Source organism: Grampus griseus (genome assembly GCF_964374135.1).
Source record: "Grampus griseus genome assembly, chromosome: 1".
In the NCBI taxonomy this organism is placed as follows: Eukaryota; Metazoa; Chordata; class Mammalia; order Artiodactyla; family Delphinidae; genus Grampus; species Grampus griseus.
Genome location: NC_139017.1, coordinates 62,834,523 through 62,856,719, shown reverse-complemented (window position 1 = coordinate 62,856,719; position 22,197 = coordinate 62,834,523). Strand labels below are relative to the sequence as shown.

General features: G+C 39.0%; 1 pseudogene across 1 annotated transcript in view; it reads right to left on the bottom strand.

Annotated features, from left to right (window-relative positions):
- Positions 1-1,699: 1,699 nt before the first annotated feature.
- LOC309824090 (RAD52 motif-containing protein 1-like) overlaps positions 1,700-22,197 on the bottom strand; it is a 32,326-nt pseudogene continuing 11,828 nt past the window's right edge. The window contains exons 2-8 of the transcript in view: positions 10,388-10,520; positions 9,820-10,008; positions 6,553-6,674; positions 6,009-6,177; positions 4,952-5,050; positions 3,262-3,347; positions 1,700-1,810 (exon numbers count right to left, since the gene is read on the bottom strand). The product of the transcript in view is annotated as an RAD52 motif-containing protein 1-like (transcript). The remainder of the gene's footprint in view (positions 1,811-3,261; positions 3,348-4,951; positions 5,051-6,008; positions 6,178-6,552; positions 6,675-9,819; positions 10,009-10,387; positions 10,521-22,197) is intronic.

Here is a 22,197-nt window from a genome sequence, read left to right as displayed (position 1 = left end):
AAAAGCATTGTGTGGTTAAACAGTAACAGAGATCGCATTGGCCAAATCTAGACAAAAGGAACATTCCAAAGAATAACATTATTATTATAATAAGGTATAACATAGTTAATTTTTTAAAAAGTACATGAGTTCAGAGTGATACTCAAAATGGAAAGTGGGGGAGCTCTTCTGTATAGAATAATGTCAGCTAATAAATGCAAAATGGATCATAGAATAGGAAAGTGTCATTTTGCAACTATCGATGTAATAATTGATTCAGACACAGATTATCATTGATGCACAGTTGGGTGAAGAGTTGTTTGAAAGTAGGATCTTCACTGGTCCCAAAGTATCACCCCACAGAATATTTATCAATTACCAAGGGGAAAAATAACTTTACCGTGGAGAGATATGGAAGAAACCACCTTAATCAAGTGATCAAACTTAGCACTGGGCCATCCTGCTGGGATGGAGAAATTTCAGCTTCCTCAGGGGGTTCTGTAGGTTCATCTGGGCACCCCAAAAAATCCCTAGGTATGCTCTCCTCAGGATAAATGGCATCCATACTGGGATCTAAATAATCACCCTGCAACTGTTGTTCTAGACCCTGAGTGTTTTTTTGAAATTGGCCTATACTTCCAACAATAGTTTTGTCAAGCCGTTGATGCTGAACTAGATCTTTCTTCAGGTTTGGGGGTGAAACCATAAACTTCATTGGTTTTGAGCTGTTACTACCTAGAGGTGGAACAAGTATTTCAAATGACTGGTGACCTTCAGCCTCCTATAGACCTATGTGTTTAGTCTTACTTTTGTGTCGAGAATGGAGAACGAAGGGCTGATTCTGATCCCAGTCTAGCACTGGAACTGCCTGTGGGAGCTTTTGATGTTGGGTTTGCTTGTTATTCAGATCCTGATGTGGAACAGCAAACTGATCTGGCCCTGTAGGCATCTCTCCAACCGAATCCGTGTCCGGGTATGGAACCTCAGTCTCCGTCAACTCCTGATGAGGGGGGGCAAATATCTGGACTGGAGACAAGGACGTTAAGTAATTAAAGCCCACGGCTTCTGCCAGGGGTGTAAGGGCATGGGGCAATTTGGGAAGAGGTTCTGAGGACTGTGAAGACCAAGCCTCTGTCAGCCGCGGGGGGTTGGGGGTCACCTGGACGGGGCCCAGGGCCCACTCCAGAGCCTGAACTGCCTGGACTAGAAGCCACCGTCCTTGCCATGTGAGGAAGAGTCCTGGCAACCAATGGCGCAGCCGGGACATAACATGCGGCGGCTCCAGGGGCAGTGACCCAGGCCAGGGAGGATCCGGAAGCACATCCTGCATCCGAGCTGAACCGCTATGCCAGCGCTGACGCGACGGCTCACCTTAGCAACCGCGCGCCCCGCCCCCGCCTAACGTCCCTCCCGTTATTTATGAAGTCTTTAGTTGCGCCACAGTTATTAGGCTCCTGCGGAGATCCAATCCGCGCCACCAGAGTGGGTCTTTTTCCCAGAGTCCCTAGGGCGCAAGCCACCCTTCCCCTTGCAAAGGCAACAATTACCTCCTGCCGGGCCCTCTTCCCAACCCCGCCCTGCCCTCCCTGGCCCCAAACAATGAGGCGGGATTTGGGCTGCAGACCCGAGTGGCCCCAAACTCCAGCAGCCCAGGGGTGGAGGGGGAGGGAAGGATACAGAGCTTCCCGAGGAAACCAAAGGACCTGGCATTCTGGGAAATTCAAAAGTGGTAGTCCAGTTCTGGCAATCTGAACTCTTCCTCCTCAAAGCTGAAGTCTGAGAGACATTCTTGCTCGCTTTGGCCACATGGCTGACAAGAAAAGTAGCTGACCTGCAAATTGAGCACCAGTTAGGGTGGCGAGAGGGGGACACACCTTACAATTATGCGAAAATGTTGCCATTTCCTCCAAACTCTCAGTATTCACGTCTCATTATTCATACACCACTCTGTTATTAGGGGTCACCACTGAATCAGTGATGACTCCAGAACTTCTGGAGGAGGGGTTTGGGGCAGGTGAGCGATTCATTCTGGGAAAGAGAGCCTAAAACCAAGTGAATGGCCCTTTACATTAGCATGGGAAGACTTCTCCCATCCCAACTTGTCCCAACAGAGCATTAATCTAGAAAAAACTACAGTGTCACTTTTCAGAGGTCTACCCTGTGTGCACATATGGAGAAGACAGTTAGTTAGAATGTTAAAGTCAGCATGTTAAGTAATTTTCTTGAAATACTCTAACTAGCACGAAGTTTACTTTCTTCACAGTCCTTTTCATAATCTGTTTAATTTTACTCCTTTCTAATTGTCTGCTACACCTTTAACACCTAAACTCCAAGAGAGAAGGAGCTTCATCCTATTTCCAGTGCCTAGCACATGATGGTTTCTAAATGGAACTAATTCCAAAATTGGCCTCATTTAGGAGTGGATCTGTTGTTATAATCAGGTTTGCAGAATCTTTAGTATCAATATGGAACCCTTTCCTCTCACATTTCATAGGAAGCTAGTCTTCTTAAAGCCCAAACATGGATACGTTTCAAGTTTCCTTGACTGATTTAAATTGATTTAAAATAATTATTTTGTACAGGAAAAAACTTTCAAAATTTTTCAGAACATAACCACCTTTTCTTTCTCTACTTTCTTCCCTTCAAAACAAACTTTGCAACATTGGGGTGAGTTAAATAATCAGAAATCTAGCCAAAAATTAAGCTCTCAATGACACAAAACACATTTTTTGCTCCTTTTAAATAAAAATCCTATATGCAGTACATTAATGTTTTCTTTCAGAAATTACGTTGACAACTTAATCCGTAATTCGAGGCATCCGTATAACTGTTTTACAGAAAGGTTCTTTGGCAAAATATTTAACACAAGATACATATGAGATGCTGAGATCTGGGTAATATACCTTACTTGAAAGGTATGAATAGTTTTTAGACAGTGTAGCATAATCACACTTAAGACCATAGTTACCTTGTTCCCAAATCCCTGCAATTGTATTTGAAGGGAGTTCTAAAAGGCCTGTGTCTTCTCCTGTGTCCACAACCATAGACGTACACTGGTGGCCCTCAATCCTGCTCTCCAAACTTCAAATAAGGGGCCAGAGACAAGGTCCGGGACTTGGAAAAGTCCTAGAAATTCCCTGCCTCAAAAGCACTTTCAGAGTTTCACCTTTTCCTAAGGAAGACAGGGCTGAGTAGATATGCTGAAGTCTTCCAAATCCTGCTGGTTGTTTTGAATTATGGCTACACTGGCTGTGTACCCCTTCAGCTTTTATCTCCACATACTTGAATTAAATCCTATAGTTCCTCTTCGGTTCTAGCATCTGTGACCTCTTCACAGTGTCTATATGACACAGGTGTTTTACCACTTTCTGTAATAAAGTTAACAAGGATCAATTCAGAAGTTTTCTTGTTCTAAAACTTCCTGTATACAATGGTAGCACCGAATAATTAGACATTCTTTTGACTTCTAAAAGCAGAAAATAAGAGCATTTTCGTAGACGTTCCCTCATCTGACACGTCAGTTTTTATTATAATTATATGTGAAAACGTATATAAGAAGTATCAACTTTGGTTCAAAAACTTTATGATCTTAGAAATAAGAACTAAGGAATAAGGACATAGAAATTAAAAGCCGTGGAAACAAAAATGTTCAATCACAATACAATTAAATAGGAAGGCATTAGGTGGGGGTCAAAGTGAGTTCAAACCTGGGAGAGATACCACTGGACTATAACAGATACTTCCTATTAGAAGCAAGGCAAGTGCCTACTCCTTGGGACCAAAATTCTACCAGATACAATGAACAAAGCTTTGGAGACAGAGACAGAGTATTTGAACACTCTACTGGCAGAAACTGGCCCATGTACCCTTTGGACAATACAGCTTTCCTCAAGGCAAGCTAGAGCCACCAGGATTTTTGGTCTAAGGGGTTTCGTGTACAAATAAGGAGTACCTTGGCATATTAGGCACAAACAACCCAGGCATTTAGTTTGGTTCTTAAAGGTTGTTACCCAGAGTTGACAGCTGATGGAGATTCTGCCTGATGACCAGGGAAGTCAAACTTCACTGGAAGGGCTGCCCAGGCTGGAAGGCCAAGTCCAATCCAGGGTCAACTCTTACAAGCCAATAAGGTCGCTGACAACTTACCTAGGATTTCTCAGTCTCTAAGCCTGCAGGGCTGTGAAGCAGGGGAGCAATTCTGTTGCCGGAATCTACTAATCATAAAGTTTCCTTTGGGCACAGCCTGTGACATTCTCACCGCTGTATAACTGGATAGGGAACACAATCAACGCTATTCAATAGCATGACCAGTTTCAAGGCTCACAAAAACTTAGCCGATTATTATATAAGAATCATATTCACCCAATATATCAGAAATAAACCCTTCAACAAGAAAACAGCGGTAATAATAATAGTCAATACATTTTGTCTGCTTACTATGTTTCAGACATAGTTCTAAGCTTTTCATATTCATCATCTCATTTACTCTTACAATATCCCCCATTTGGTGGTAAGCTAAATTACTAACCCTATATGCAGATAAAGAAATTGAAGCTTAGAGATATTAAATACCTTCAAAGGTCTCTGGCTAGAAAAACCCAAAATTGCAACAACAACAGCAACAAAATCTAAGAGACAATGGTAGGACTCAAACACAGGTGTCCAAGGCTTATAATCACTACACTACTCTGTATGATAAGCAAGCAACTGAGGAAGAACTGGATCAAACACTTTCTGTATGAATTGAGGCAAGTCATTCTACATCTAAACACTGGGGACAATAATATTTGCTGTCGTTCTTCTCATAAATGCCACAAAGAACAAATTTAAGACTGTTGCTGTGAAAGCATATGGTGAATGAAAGAATCTGTAATGTTTTGGATAACCATTATTTTCATCCAATTAACTTTTTAAATAAGTTTATTTGCTCACTGAAACTGAAGCACTTCAATGACAATCAAAAAGGTCTTACCTAAAACCACAATCAGCAATTTCTGGAATCCATCTGTCATAGCTTTCTGAATAGCAAGCTTCTGGGTTATCTTCCTTCTCATAAGGAATGATAATGACCCTAAATCCAACCGAAACAGATGAATTTAAAATGCCTATATGAATAACTGATTTCTAGGTTATGTGTTTAAAACTAAAAATGCATCTGTGATTCTTAGATCATTACCTTAGTGATTAAGGGCAGGCACAACACTGGGGTACGGTGAATGTCTCTGTTGTAGGTATACCCTGGCATGGCACATTTTTACGGCTCGGATCTATTCTGGAAGTTCCTAAAATACTACACGGGAAATGCAAACCAAGAACGTGGCACAAATCTCATATTACTCACAGATTTCAAATGGAGAAGCTGAGGCTGCACTGCTACAGACCCTGCTCTCCTCTGCATCAAGGGCTGGACTCATACAGTGAGACAGATTTGGTTGTAGTGCAGATGATCTGGACTCTACTCAACCATCACCCACTCAGGTGAATAGTGGAGCCTCCTCCACCCCATTCGCTAACAGCCCTGCTTCTGACTTAAAACCCTAAGCCCAAGTGCCATGGAATCTAGGAAAAATCTCAGTATCAATGAGAATCCCCTTTCTAGGGATCTACATTTATTTTTCTGCTCAGGCCATTCTATAGGAGGCAAAGGACTGGACATTTACACATGAGTTTATTTCAATCTTCAGACAATGATTTTTTTGGGATAACTGAAGGACAGAAGACATCTGTATTTCAAGGATTATTTTAGCACAATACAAATTATTAACCAAAAATATAATAATAATAACTAATTTTCCCTCCTCCTAAGCTTCTTGGCAGGCAGCGAGTTCTAAAATTCTAAAGTTTAAGGTGTTGTCAGGTATTGCCTAAGATAAAAACCTATATTGTCGGGCAGAACAATTCTGCCCAGGGCTTTAGTTGCTTAGAAAAGGTGAGGATGTATCTGAAAAGTTGAGTTTCAGAAAGAAAGGAAAAAAGAGAAATCCCACTGCCTCACCTCCCCACACACACACACATACTGGAAAACAGACCTTCCTCCAACTTATCCAAAGGTTCCTCAGCCATGCCAGCTCAGGGACTCCTGCACTTGTGGGAAGTCAACACCACCTCTAAAGCACAGAAGAACTTCAGGCTTTGCTTCTGAAGTGGTGTCACAATATCTTCATTTTCCCTTTCTTCAAGGTTGGAAAGATCCTGAAGCTGTTAGGATTTTGAATTAAAGGCTAGACTTCAACATATACTGTTGTTAGAAATAAAAACTAAACTCCAGCAATCCCAGGTAATAGTTTAGATATGCTATTCCTTCAAAATCAACTGAGACTTGCAAATGAATGACTAGATATGGACAAGTATTTTTTATGATATACCATACAAATACTGGAGAAAATTATGGACACCACCATCCAAGTCATTGAGTTTATCACTAATTCTAGGTGGTAGGCCAATGCTCAGATACTTCCATGTGGAAGCCTCCCACATCTCCTCCCTATAGCCATGTTCTATTCTTCTCTCTAAAGTCTAGGAGTTCAATGTTGAAAGGAGTCTGGTTAGTCAAAGAAAGTCTACAGAGTTTACCTTGATGATCCTTTTTGACCACCCATGGAAACCAAAGAAGTAATTTGCCAATTCTTGGCATCTGGAGCTGTTTAGGGCAAGCATATTATGATGAACCGCCTTTATCTGGTGCCGAGACAAACCTAAAGACATAAAAGACCTAAAAATATCACAACCCTACATAGAGATTTATTTTGGATATACCTGAGATTTATCAATACCAATTTTATAGAGTGGTTGTGAAGATTAAGTAGGACATTTTAAGCAATGAGTTCACACTGAGCCCTAAATAAATGTTATTTATTATTTTTAAGTCAGTACTTTTCTGCATCATTTCCAGGGCCTCTGATTAACCAGAAAGTTCCCTGACATCCGGTGGTGAAAGTGATGATGAAAGCAACCAAGGAAGCCCAGCAAAAGCCTATTATGGGGCTGGGGGTAAGCAAAGGCATGGAGTGTTTTACTCATCTCATCCTGTAGCTCCGGCTTGAGAATATGACCTGAAGAGGAGATAAGACGGACCTGTCACTGAATTAGGACCTGAACCTGTAGCACCCCCTCTCCAAGTTACTAACCCCTGTTAGAAGAGGGAATATGTGTACCTTTATAAATGTAAATGAAGCAACGAAAAGAATTAGAGGTTCATCTGCATTAACAAGCTTCTTTGAGAGTGCAAATATTTCCAGTCTTAACTCTCTAAATAACTTACATATTACTGTGGATTTTTTACATCACTACTTCTTTCTTAAAGGTCCATTTCCATTTTGAACAGGGTGTAGTCTATAAATTTAGTCATAAAAATTCAAATAATACAAATAAAGTCAAAGCACTGTTAATTCATTATTGATTTGTTTCTGCATCTTCCTCAGTCACTAGTTTATGAGCTCCTTAAGTGCTTGAAGGAACCATATATTATTCTTTCCTTGTTACCAGAAAGAAGAATACATATTGGCATATAATAGAGGAGTGATGGTCTGTTGACTGAGTGAAGGAATGAGTACATAAGAACATGAAGTTACTTTCTCCAACTGAAGCTGCCTGCAGGGAAGGAGAAATGAAGACTAATTTTTAAATGTTGAGTGTCACATGGGAGGCTATGTCCTGTGCGGTGAGTCATAATGGAGCTGTCCTGGACAATTAGGAGTCTTCAGAAGGGCTCTGAGCCACTGGGTAGTAGAGACAGTTGACATCTCGGATAACCTTGCCACAGTTCTTGCTGGCAAACCTTTCCCTTCGTGCTACTGAGAAAAACTCAAATACATTAGGCCTTTCCTTCATTTTATTTTAAGATGTTATTCTCTTTTCTGTATTTATAAAAAACACAGGAGAAAAAGATAGGAAGATACCTGCCAATGAATAAGAGAACACATAATTGGAACTTCCGTGCTGGTGCAGTGGTTAAGATTCCGTTATCCCAATGTAGGGGGCCCAGGTTCAATCCCCAGTTAGGGAACTAGGTCTCACATGCATGCTGCAACTAAGAGTTCGCATGCCACATCTAAGAAGCCTGCAAGCCACAACTAAAGGAGCCTGCCTGCTGCAAATGGGGAGCCCACATGCCACAACTGGGGAGCCCTTGAGCCGCAACCAAGGAGACCACCTGCTGCAACTGAGACCCGGTGCAACCAAATAAATAAATAAATAAATAAAATTGAAAAAGAACGCATAAGTAAAGTAGGGAAAAATTTTGGGGTTGTGGGTAGTAAACTAAAGCTCTGCATTAAATAAAGAAATCTAATACGAATGCCCTTTCCTCTCAACTCTATAGTGACTTGGAGAACCTTTTCTTCATAACTCTATCAGTGACGGGCTTTATGCTGTGAAAACCTCACAACCTACACTTATGGAATGGTCTTAATGTCCAATATAAGAAAAGAACTCATTACTCACAATTGATACCAAGTAACTCTTTCATAATCTTTCCAGGACCATCTGTAATATCTGAGTGGTACGTGAAATGGTAGCAGGGTCCGCAAATTAAAGAATGTCTGACACAAAATCATTTCAATCCCAGGGACTAGAGCCAGGATTGAAGAGGGTGTTAAACAGGGTACAGAAGTGGGAGGTAGTGTACCTGGAGTCCCAGCTGAGGAGAGTTCTCAGATTCAATAAAGGTGAAATCAGTGAGTAAAGAAATATGGATGAGAAGAGGCAGCAAGGTCAGTAGGAAGTAGCCAGAACAAGAAGCCAATCAGAGAAGACACACAATTATACAGGGAAAGGTCTGGGAAATCTAAGCCTCACTCACTTATTCAGAGGAATTGAAAAGGTCCTTAACATAATGAAATGTTAATTCTGGGGAACTAAAATTGGATGGCATGTTAATATGGAATAAGGTTTCTACAATGCATTAAAGAATATTTAACCATTTTCTGGAATCTGAAGTGAGTTCTTAATAGGCAGTTTGAGAGTGATGAGGATGATGAAGCCTCCTTTATCTTACATCTGACAAAAGTTTGTCAAGCTCGGGACTTCGCTGTTGGCACACTGGTTAAGAGTCTGGGTGCCAACGCAGGGGACAAGGGTTCGATCTTTGTCCGTGAAGATCCCACATGCCGCAGAGCAACTAATCCCGTGTGCCACAACTACTGAGCCTGTGCTCTAGAGCTCGTGAGGCACAACTACTGAAGCCCGCATGCCTAGAACCCGTGCTCCGCAACAAGAGAGGCCGTCGCGATGAGAAGCCCACGCACCGCAACGAAGAGCAAACTCTGCTTGCCGCAAATAGAGAAAGCTGGCGTGCAGCAACAAGACCCAACGCAGCCAAAAATAAATAAATAAATTTATTAATTAATTTAAAAAATTTTTGTCAACCTCACACATTTAAATTCCACATAAATGTATATATAAGGAAGATTTTTGTGAAGATTTCTTAAATTAAGGGGCAGCATAAAATGACATAGGGTTTAACATCAGTTAAGTTAGGGTTTGGCCTCTAGTTTCCACATTTACTGTCATGAACCTTAAGTAAGTCACTTAACCATCCTGAGTTCGAGTTTCTTCATCTAAAATAAAAGAAAAAAACAACTGGGGAACTGGGGGATCAGTGGAGCAGTGCATGTGAGAGCATTCTGTACACCGCAGTGCTGTACAAATGCTAGTCGTTTTTTTTTTTTTTTTTCTTTCCCCTTGGGATCTTAGTTCCCAGACCAGGGATTCAACCCGGGCCCTCAGCAGTGAAAGTGCAGAGTCCTAACCACTGGACCACCAGGGATTTCCAGATGGCCTATTAGTTTTAAATTCAGCACTTCATCCCAGTAGAGCGAGGAATTCCACATTTGGACCCACCTTCACTGGAGATGTGTGAAAAAGCTGCTTCTGGTCCCATGCCTTTTGGGCTCTGTGGGCATCCCTTGCTGAATAAAACTTGATGATGGCAGAGAACCCAGGACCACCCACTGCTGCGTTTGGGAAGACTCAGACAGAATACAGAAGGCCAAACCAGGAGAAGACTGTGAAGAGAGAATGCTCTAGGGTGGTCTCACACTAAGAAAGTGCAGTAAATTTCAGGCCCAGGAAACCAAACCGCCCATTCCCTTATATTCCCCCAGCCCTTCGTCACAGGTAACTGTGATGAGCCTGCTACTCCAAACACTTATCATTTCATGAACAAGTTCCCTCTGAAATCCTAAGCTTCGAGATGCATTAGGAGGCAATGCCTTCTGTTGGGGACTAACTCTCAAAAATCTATGGGGGCGAGCTGACTGCTCAGGTCGTCTCTAGAACTAAGATTCCTCTCAGCGGAGACCACAGGCAGATGAGGTACTGAAGCAGTACCCCGGGGAGCCCAGTTACTGGGGCGCGGGGCGGCCTCCTCCACCCTTCCCTCCCCTCCGGCTCGGCTCAATTGCAAAGCCTCGGGGGTGGGTCCAGAGCTCAGCTCCCACACCAGCAAGGTTTTGTCACCCCCGATGGGAAGCGCAAAAAGTACCAATTGCACCAATCCACCGTCACCGCACGTGCGCTGCTCGGGGCGCAAGCGGACTACGCTTGCACATGCGCACACGCGCTTTTCAAATACTTAGTGCCAATAAATCTAATATATAGAAAAAGAGTTGAAAGCCCCTGAGTGTTTTGTGGATAGAAAAGCGTGAGATTCAGAGCAAGTTCAGAGCTTGACAGCCAAAGAATAAACTAGCTCTCCATTCCATTAGAAGGGCTAGGTAGCAGCTTCTGGTTATGGAACCAGAAACTCTCAGGCTCCAAAGAGGACATAAAACAGCATCACTTGTACTCTTTATAAAATTGCAGAAACAAACAAAAATATATTTACACCTGTCCTGTAAGACAAAGGGTACTTGAGACCTAATGTATATAAAATCAGTTTACAAACTGTGATGTACTATATCAATAAGTTCTCATTTGCACAGAGCACAGCATAGGATATGAGGCCATTAATGTTAATTCCCTTCCCTCATCCATTCCTTTCTCTTGTCCCTTTATGTATGCGGATCAGTTACATTATTAAGCTGACAATGTCACTGAGCTATTATTAGCTTAATAATGTAACCAAGAATCTGATTTTTAGCAAAGGGGTAGTTCTTAGAAACTTAGGGAGCTGGAACTCTGAAAGTATGAATTGAAATAATGCAATTACATCATGAATTTTAACATTTATCATCATTGATTAAAAATAAAAATATTAAATAATTAAAAATTCATTATCCCACAATTGAGACTCACCACAACGTGTGACGTCTGTCAGGCATTCACTGTCACAACGCAGCTTGACTGTCTTTCAGACAACCTCAATGGTATTTTTAAATTGGCAGAGGCAGCAGGCCATACGGCTAGGTAAGATCCTATAAATGGAAACACAGGTAATTAAATTCGTGGTAAAAGAGTTACTTGAGAAGGTAGAAGAGGTAGGCCAAGGCCACCACAGACCAGTGCAAAAAGAAGTTCTTGGGGCATATGGACTGCAGAACTGGATAGGGGCCGGTTGGCCAATTGCTGCTCTTGACTGTTGTAAATAAATATAGAGGAGGAGAGAGGTGCCCAACAGAAGGATTAGGATGGCAGTAGGTATGGTATGCCTAGAAAAAAGGGAATAGGGATTAGAATTGGGTGACACTGATCTGTAGTTTAAATCCGAAGTATCTCTTTCCAACCCGAAAGCCTCACTTTGGGTTGAGAGTACACAGGAAGAAGGCACACTTCTAAGAAGAGTCTGAATAAGACCGCACCTTCTGGAGTCCCTTTCTCAGGTCCTATTTGTGAGTAGTAATATATTAGAAATTATTCTAGTAATAGAAAAGTAGTAATAGAAAAGCATCGTGTGGTTAAACAATAACAGAGGTCGCTTTGGCCAAATCTGGACAAAAGGAACATTCCAAAGAATAACATTATCATTATAATAAGTTATAACATACTTAACTTAAAAAAATGCACATGAGTTCATAATGATACTCAAAATGAAAGTGGGGGGGGGCTCTTCATTATAGAATAATGTCAGCTAATAAATGGAAAAGGAAAGATAGAATTAGGAAAGTGTCATTTGGCAACTATCAATGTAATAATCGATTCAGACAAGGATTATCATTGATGCACATTTATGTGAAGAGTTGTTTGAAAGTAGGATCTTCACTGATCCCAAACTTTCACCCCACATATTATTTTTCAATTACCAAGGGGAAAAATAACTTTACAATGGAGAGATATGGAAGATATCACCTTAATCAAGTGATCAAACTTAGCACTGGGCCACCTGAAGTGATGAAGTATGAAGGTTACATCACCTATATAGTATTCTTCCCCAAAAAGTTTACTTTGAATCTAATGAGGAAATAGACAAATCCAGATTGTTGGGCAATTTATAAGAAAACTGGCTTAGCCTCTTCAAAAATGCCAATGTCATAAAAGACCAAGAAAAAAAATAGCAGGGAAATATTGTAGATTAAAGGAAACAAAGACAAGACATGCAATGCCTAATCTTATTTGGACCCTGTATCAAAGCAAAACACATTTAAGGAATGTTATTGGATTCTGGCCAAGATGAAGTAACAAGGACCAATTTAACCTTGCACCTGAAGCAATGAAAAAATAAGACAGAACATATGAAAAAACACTTTTCAAGAAACTGGACCTCAGGCAATAAAGTTCAGTAATCCTCATGAGTTGGGAAATAAATGAAGTGATCCCTATAATTGCCCTAACTTACTTCTCTGAGAGAGTTTCCAGGTCATGGTACAGGGAAGAGAAGTCCAGGCAGAGACTGGTGGACTCCCGAACTGACAAAATGGAGCTGACAGTCTGGGAAAACCAAGGTAACTAGAGTTCAAAAAGCAGAGTATCAGGGCTTTCCTGGTGGCACGGTGGTTGAGAGTCCACCTGCTAAGGCAGGGGACACGGTTCATGCCTCGATCTGGGAAGATCCCACATGCCGGGCTGGGCCCGTGAGCCATGGCCGCTGAGCCTGCACGTCCGGAGCCTGTGCTCCGCAACGGGAGAGGCCACAACAGTGAGAGGCCCGTGTACCGCAAAAAAAAAAAAAAAAAAAAAAGCAGAGTATCAGAGACAAAAGAAGTGCACAAAGAAGTCTGCAGATATGCAGAGGGATCTCTTGAGAATTCAACAAAGTATTTGTCAGTACATTTGTGGGAGGAATTACTTGATGCCAGGAAAAGGACCACATGAAAGGATTAATAATAAGAATAACTGGATATCACACAAGGTTGTAGGAATAGTACCTGTTCTTACAAGTCAGACTGGAAAACCTCATGATACTCAGAAAAGACCTGTCTCAGTAGTTGCAAATAATGTGCGCCAGACTAAAGGCTACTTGGACTCCTACCCAACGAATCTTAAAAGCTAGACCTAAAAGAATAAAATTGTTTTGAGTAACTTAATTTCACCCAAAACAAAGCCCAAGCATTTTATAGGAATATAAATATATATATCACACAATAAACTAAAACTCACAATATCTGGGATCATATGAAAAATTGCCAAGCATGCAAAGAAGTAGAAAAATATGCCCCATGGTGAGGAGAACTAACCCATAACCTATATAGATGTTAGAATTCGCAGAAAAGAACATTTAAAAAGTTATTATACCTGAAGTAAAGTTATTATAACTGTATTTCATATGTGAAAAAACCTAGACTAAAAACTGAAAATGTTAAGTACAGGCATGGAAAAGGTAAAACAGACCAAAATTGAGCTTCTAGAGATTAAAAGCAATGTCTAAATGAAAAAGATATTGAAAGGTTAATGGCTGATTAGACACTGCAGAAGAAAGGGTCACTGAACATTAAGGCATAGTAGGAGAAACTATCCAAAATGAAACAAAAAGAGTAACAAAACTAAACATCAACAAAACTTAATAGAGCATCAGTGAGCTGTGCAACAACTTCAAGTGGCCTAATACATGTGTACTTAGAGTCCATGAAGGAGAGGAGAAATGCAGACATTTGAAGAAATAATAGCCAAAATGTTTCCAAAATGGTAAACACTATAAAGCCACAAAGTCAAGAAGATCAATGAACTTTAAGCATAAGAAACATGGACAAAACTACACCAAGGCACAAAAAATAATCAAATTGCTCAAAACCAGCAATAAATAGAAAAATTTAAAAGCAGCAAGAGGAAAAAACTATACACTACATACAGAGGAACAAAGATAACAATGACAGCAGAATTTTTGTTGGAAACAATGTAAATGAGAACTCAGTGGAATAACATCTTTAAAGTAGTGAATTGAATTCTATCAAGCTAGAATTCTATACCCAAATATGTCAAAACAAAAGCAAAATAAAGACTGTCTCAGACATACAAAAGCTGAAAGAATTCATTACTAGTGGACTTTCACTTTAAGAAATGTTAAAAGAAGTATTTTCAAGCAGAAGAAAAATGACATCAGATTGGAATATGGATCTACATAAAAGATTAAGAATACAGGAATAGGGACTTCCCTGGTTGTTCAGTGTTTAAAAATCTGCCTGCCAATGCAGGGGTCATGGGTTCGGTCCCTGTTTCGGGAAGATTCCACATGCCACGGAGCAACTAAGCCTGTACCTCACAACTACTGAGCCTGCACTCAAGAGCCTGTGTGCCACAACTACTGAAGCCCATGAACCTAGAGCCTGTGCTCTGCAACAAGAGAAGACATCCAGTGAGAAGCGGGTGTACCACAATGAAGAGTAGGCCCCGCAAAAAAAAAAAAAAAATTGAATACAGCTATTAAAGAAATTGGATGTGCAGTTTAGAACCTTCCAACAAAGAAAGCTTCAAGTCCAGGTGGCTTAGCTGATAAATTCTACCAAACATTTAAGGAATAAAATAATGTCAATTCTACACAAACTCTACCAGAAAGTTGAAGAGAAGGGAATATTTCCCAACTTATTTATAAGGCCAACTTTCACCGTATCAAGATTAGACAATGACATTGCAAGAAAACTATAGACCAGTATCTCTCATGAATACAGAGGCAAAAATTCTTAACAAAATTTTAGCATATCAAATCCAGTATTATATAAAAAGATGATACATCATGTCCAATTGGGTTTATCTCAAGAATGAAAGGTTGGTTTAATATTTGAAAATCAATTTACCCAACTTAGTACACTAAAAAAGAAAAATCAGGACATCTCTGATGGGGCAGTGGTTAAGAATCCACCTGCCAGTGCAGGGGACATGGGTTTCAGCCCTGGTCCGGGAAGATCCCGCATGCCACGGAGCAACTAAGCCCGTGCACCACAACTAATGAACCTGTGCTCTAGAGCCTGTGAGACACAACTACTGAGCCCATGTGCCACAACTAGTGAAGTCCATTCACCTAGAGTTTGTGCCCTGCAACAAGAGAAGCCACCGCAATGAGAAGCCTGCATACTGCAATGAAGAGTAGTCCCTGCTCGCCACAACTAGAGAAAGCCTGCATGCAGCAATGAAGACCCAAAGCAGGCAAAAATAAATAAACAAATTAAGAAAAGAAAAGAAGGGAAAAATGACATAATCATTGCAATAGATGCAGGAAAACAATGAAAAGAATCTAACATCCATTCCTGATTAAAGAAAAAAACAGCCCTCAGTAGACTAGGAATGGAAGGAGACTTCCTCAACCTGATAAATGACTTCTACAAAACACCAAACATCATATTTAATGGTGAAGGACAAAGTACTTTCTTTCCAGGATCAGGACAAAAGCAAGGATGTCTACTCTCATTACTTCTATTTGACATTGCACTGAAGGTTCTAGCCAGTGCAATAGGGCAACAAAAAATAAGCCATATTCAGAATGGAAAGGAAGAAGTGGAACTATCTTTATTTGCAGATAACATGATTATGTAGAAAACCTGATAGAATCTACAAAATTGCTACTGGAACTAATAAATGAGTGTATCAAGTTTGCAGGGTGCAAGATCAACATACAAAAAGATTAATTTATCTCAACAAACAATCAGAGATCAAACTTTTAAAATACTACTTATAATAGAATCAAACATATAAAATACTTAGAATAAATCTGATAAAATATGTAAAAGACTTGCACACTGAAGACTGTAAAATATTGCTGTGGGAAATTAAGGAAGACCTAAATAAATGGAGAGATATAACGTATTCATGGATCTGAAGATTCAATATTGATAAGATATCAATTCTCCCCAAATTGATTTATAGATCAAAATCACAGTAGGCTTTTCTGTAGAAATAGGCAAGCTAATTCTAAATTTTATCTGGAAATAAAATTCAGAATAACTAAAACAACGTTGAAAAATAACAAAGTTGAAGAACAGTAACTGATTTCAAGGGTTATGAAGCTACACTTTCAAGACATTGTGATAGTAGTGTAAAGATACACAAAAAATCAAAGGAACAGAATAGAAAGTTCAGAAGTACAGAGATGTGGACAACTGACTTTCAGGTTCAGAGGCATTTGAGAGGAGAAACGATAGTCTTTTCAACAAATGATGCTGGAACAACTGAATATCCAGTTCAAAAAAAAAAAACAACAACTTCCATCCAAACCATATACAGAAATGAACTCAAATTGGTTCAAAGGTCTAAATGTATAACATAAAACTATAAAACTTCTAGAGCAAAACAAGTGAAAAATTTTATGGCCTTGAGTTAGGCAAGATTTCTTAGATACAACACCAAAAGCATAATCCATAAAAAAAAAAAGATACATAAGCCACCATCAAAATTAAGAATTTCTGCCCTAGAAAAGACACTACTGAGAGAATGAAAAGATGAGTCCCAGAATGGGAGAAAATACTTAGCAACTTACACATTGGATAAAGGACTAATTTCAAGAATATATAAAGAACTCTCAAAACTCCAGAAAAATATAGAAAGATTCAAAGATATACATATGGAAAATAAGCATATGAAAAGATGTTTGACAAGATTAATCATTAGGGATGCTAGAGTGAGAAAAAATTGCACACCTATTAAACTATCAAAAATTAAAAATACTGAGCATAGCAAGTGTTGGCCTCAACGTGAAGAAGATGCAACTCTCATACACTGCTGGTAGAGATGTAAAATGATCAAGCCACTATGGAAAATAGGTATTTTTTAAAAACTTAAACATACATTTACCAATTATCCAGCCATTCTACTTGTAGGTATTTACCCAAGAGAAATGGAAGTATATATCCATACAAAGACTTGTACACAAATATTCATACCAACTTATCTGTAATAGACAAAGACTGAAACAACTCATATGTCCATTAATGGTGAATAGATAAATTGGGGTACATCCGTATAATGGAATACTATACAACAACAAACAAATGAATTACTGATATATAAAAAAATATGGATGAAGATTAAAATAATCATGCTGAGCTTAGAAGCCAGTTAAAAAAAGTATACACTGCATGATTGTATTTACATAAAATTCTAGAAAATGCAAACAGAAAGCACATCAATGGTTGCATGGCGACTGGAAAGGGCAAGGAACGACTGGAAGCAATAATTACGAAGAAACGTTAAGAAACTTTCTGAGGTGATGGACATTTTGATTGTGGTGATGTCTTCATGGTGTGTATGTATGTGTGTATGTGAACACAGATTACTCTGTCAATTATACCTCAAAAAGCTGTTAAAAGAAATGATATTGTATGAGAGAGAATTGGGGAAAATTGAATAGTAACTCTTTATTAGGTAATATTATTGTGCAGGAATTTAATTTCTCCAATACTGTGTGTTAACAGTATTGTAGTTACATAGGGAAATAAATTTTTTTTTTTTTTTTGCCATACGCAGGCCTCTCACTGTTGTGGCCTCTCCCGTTGTGGAGCACAGGCTCCGGATGCGCAGGCCCAGCGACCATGGCTCACGGGCCCAGCCGCTCCACGGCATGTGGGATCTTTCCCGGGCCGGGGTACAAACCCGCCTCCCCTGCATCGGCAGGCGGACTCTCAACCACTGCGCCACCAAGGAAGCCCCGGGAAATAATTTTTAATATCCAGAGAGGAGGACATCTAGCTGACAAGAGAGGGATCACAATTGTGGCAGATGCTGTTGGAGGCTGAGGAAGATGAGGCTAGAGCAGTGACCGATGTGTGATGGCGTGGTGAAGACAGTCATTTGTCAGCTGACCTGACAAAGATGGTTGGAACAGACTGCTAAATGCAGGGTTCTTTCCGCATACTAATCTCATGCAATCCCCTCACCTAGCCTTGGCATAACAGAAACTTTCTATTAGCTTGCCATACTGGAGGGGCGATGGTACAATTTAGGGTGCAGTAAGCTGTGTAATGAACTGTCACAATAGGGTCCTACAGAAATAGATATTTTTTAACGGAAAAAAAAAAAGAAACTTGACCCTTCCCTCAAAACATATATGAAAATTAACTCAAAATGAATCATAGACCTAAATGGAACTATACAACTTCCGGAAGAAAACATAGGAGAAAATCTTTATGATTTTGGATTACACAATGGGGTCTCAGAAAAAGATTTCTTAGATAAGACACAAAAAAGCACAAACCATCTAAGAAAAATTGCTAAGGGCCTTCCCTGGTGGTTAAGACTCCCAGTTCCCAATGCAGGGGGCCCAGGTTCGATCCCTGGTCAGGGAAGTAGTTCCCACATGCATGCCGCAACTAAGAGTTCACATGCCACAACTAAGAAGACCATGAGCCGCAACTAAGGAGTCCATCTGCTGCAACTAAGACCCAGCACAACCAAATAAATAAATTAAATCAATATGAAAAAAATTGCTAAATTAGAGTTCATCAAACATTTAAAACTTCTAGTATTCAGAGAAACTTTAATACAATGAAGATAAGTCACAATCTGGGAGAAGATATTTACTAAACACATATCTGAAAGAAAGGACTTTTTCCATTGCTTTTTATATAAAGCCCTCTTAAAACTCAATATAAATATCCAATTAAAAATGGATTTTAACAGACACTTCATTTAAAAAGATACTTGCACATGAATAGATACTCAACATCATCAGCTATTACAGAAATGCAAAATGTGGCAAAAACCACGAGATGCAACTACACACCTACGAGAAAGGCTAAATTTGTTTTAAAAACAAATATAATGATCAGGTGACGATGTGGATCAACTGCAACTCTCATAGACTGCTAGTGGGACACCAAAATGGTACAGGCACTTTAGAAAACTGTTCAGCAGTTGCTCAAAACGTTAAATATGCACTTAGCATATGATGATGCAATGCAACCCTTAGGGATTTTACCCCAAAGAAATGAAAACATATGCTCGCACAAAACATATGTTCACACACACATGTGAGTGTTTTCAGAGGCTTTGTTCATAATAGCCAGAAAACTAGAAAAAACTCAAATGTTCATCAAACGATGAATGTGTAAACAAACTGTGTTTCCACACAAGTAGAATACTACTCAGCAATAAAAAGAATGAACTACTGACAGGTGCAACAAAACAGATGAGTCTCCAAAGAGACTGGTAAGAGAAAGAAGCCAAAAACAAATGGCTACATACCACATGATTTCAGTTATAAGATATTCTGGAAAAGGCAACATTATACGGACAAAAATCAGATTGTTGGTTGCCAGGGGCTGGTAGTGGGAGGAGGATGGATTGACTACAAAGGGACATGAGGGGTCTTTTGGGATTTCAGAAGATTTCTTTACCTCAAATGTGGTGGCTACAGAATTATAAGTTTGTCAAAATACATCACAATGTATATTTATAAATAGTGAATTTTGTGAAATGAAAATTATACATAAATAAACCTGACTTAAGAAAATAATAAAAGAAAACTAAAGAAAAACAATTGAGTGAAAATAAATGTAAGAAAAATCAATTTACAGTTTTTTCCAATTCAAGGGTCATCATGAGCATGCTTTCAATAGTTGTAAGTGACACTTGTGTTGTTCCCATGTCTCTGAAGGAGAAGCCCAAACATGCATGATATAAAAGCCAAAGACAAAAATTCTAGACATAAAAAGATACTTAACATGTGATTACTTCAATTCTGGCTTCTTACTTGCCATAGATGGTAATTCCAAAAAGCTCTCATTGAAGAAATTTAAATTTGCATCATCAAATGAATGACCTTGGTGCTGAACAGCACAATCATTCTTTATTATCCTAACTTTTCATTTTCAATTGCATCTACCTCTTTGATCACTCTTTTTAATAAAATAATGTACCCCTTATTACTTTTTGCTTTCTGGGATAAATAATATTCCTACATGCATCTACATCTTCATAACTATATGTGTTCCTCAACACTGTTCTCATTCTCTGCTGGCTGTCTTACCCGTATATATTCTTCCTTAATCCTTTTCTTTGCCAATAACTCTTATTTTCAATAACCCAGTTAAAATCTAAATTATGACTTTTCAGCCAAAGTACTCAATCTTTGACGAAAGCAAAAAAGAGCAGAAATTATCTCATGAGCCTGAAACTGTTGCAATACTTACAAATATTTTAATGCTGGCAATTTAAAAAGGTAAGAATCTTCACCTGTTGTCAAAGGATTACGATTGAGAATTCTGAAAAATGGAATGGAATGAAAATTATCTGCATTTTCAATTACTTCCATGAAAGCTTATATTCATTTTTTTTGGTATGGAACTTGAAGGTTAAAAAAAAATCATTTTCTATTTTTACCTATAAATCACTCTAAAAATCTGTACAACACTCTTTCATTGGGAACTACCCAGGTCTCTAGATGATAAAGTGGAGAAGAGAAAGAAACAAAAAAATAGAAAACAAAAAGTAGCTAGCAAAGAAAAAATATGCCAAAGAACTTTTCAGGTTCAAAACCCAAGAAGTGACTATGCTGGTAGGAAGCCCTTGCTCTGTAAAAAGTACTATTCCTAGTGTCCTCCATAATTCAAGGGGTTTTTCTTTCATCTCTACAAATTTTTAAAAATTTCATGATTTAAACTACCCAGTTAAAGACAAAAATAGGGCTAATTCCTTGGTTCTGGAGCGAAAGAAGGAGAGATAAATCCAATAGGAACTGGTAAAAGCCATACTCCCATCACATAGTACCATGTGTATTCTTCTATCACAGCCTTTGTTACTGTGTATGTAATCACCTGTTTACTTGTCAGTCCCCTAGATAGTCAGCAACTTGAGAGCAGGGACCACACTTTATTGTCATTATTATTCCTCTGCCTGACACAGTGCCTAATATTTACTAGGTATTTCATAAATGTTTGCTGAATAAATAAATAAAATTTTGTTTATATATCAATAAAATAAACAAATAAATTTGGGGGAACAAAATTGTATTCCAAAATGCTGGAATACATTTTCTTCTTAGTTCCTTCTCTCTTTTTTTTTTTCTTCTTACTTCTTTAAAACAAATAGGGGAAAAAAGACCAAAAGACACAGGAAGAAAGAAAAGAATATCTAACTTTAGGTTAACTCTACTCAAGAATTATTAGCGTATTTTTGAAGAATCTTATAAAGATAATTACCAAAACTAGTATCTTTTGGGTTGCCAGGCATCTGTGATCAGCATTTAACAGTCAATCCTCACAGTAACCTTTATGTGATAGATATATTACCCCATTGTACGAATGAGGAAACTGAGGCACAGAGAAGTTACATAACTTGTCCTAAGTCATCAAGTTAGTAGGAAGCAGAGCTGGAATTTGACCTCACTTCTGACTGTAAAGCCTGTGTTTAACCTGAATGAAAAAAAAGTGGGGGTGTGTTAAACATATGTTAATTTAACCTTAATTTTCAGAGCACTAAATATAGAAATACCTTTTCAGTCTTCATCTACCCATCTGGGAAAGCCTCTATGAGAATTATATTTTCTCTTTTTAGTTAGTATTTATCTTTTAATTTATTTTTTCCTTAATCATCTCCCATGACAAATATTTAATTAGTCTATGGTCATTGTGACTTTAGAGACTTTTAAAAAAATATTGCAGGAAAATCAGTAAAAATGATGGAGGAAGGACATCTGAAAATTCATCCCTCCATAGAAGCAACAATACCAGTAACAACAGCAACAACAACAAAACTGGCAAAAATGGTCAGAATCAACTTCTTCTGAACTCTGGAGATTTAACCAACAGGCTTACTGCACATTGGGGAGCAATTTATTCAAGGAAAACAAATTAATTTCTGTAAGAACAATGAGATCTGTGTTGCTTGAACTTGTCCTTGACCTTTGCTCTCCATGCCAGTGGTAGTCTTGAAAAACAGCCCACATCCCTGGTACCAGAAGAAGCAGCATGGACTGGGAGG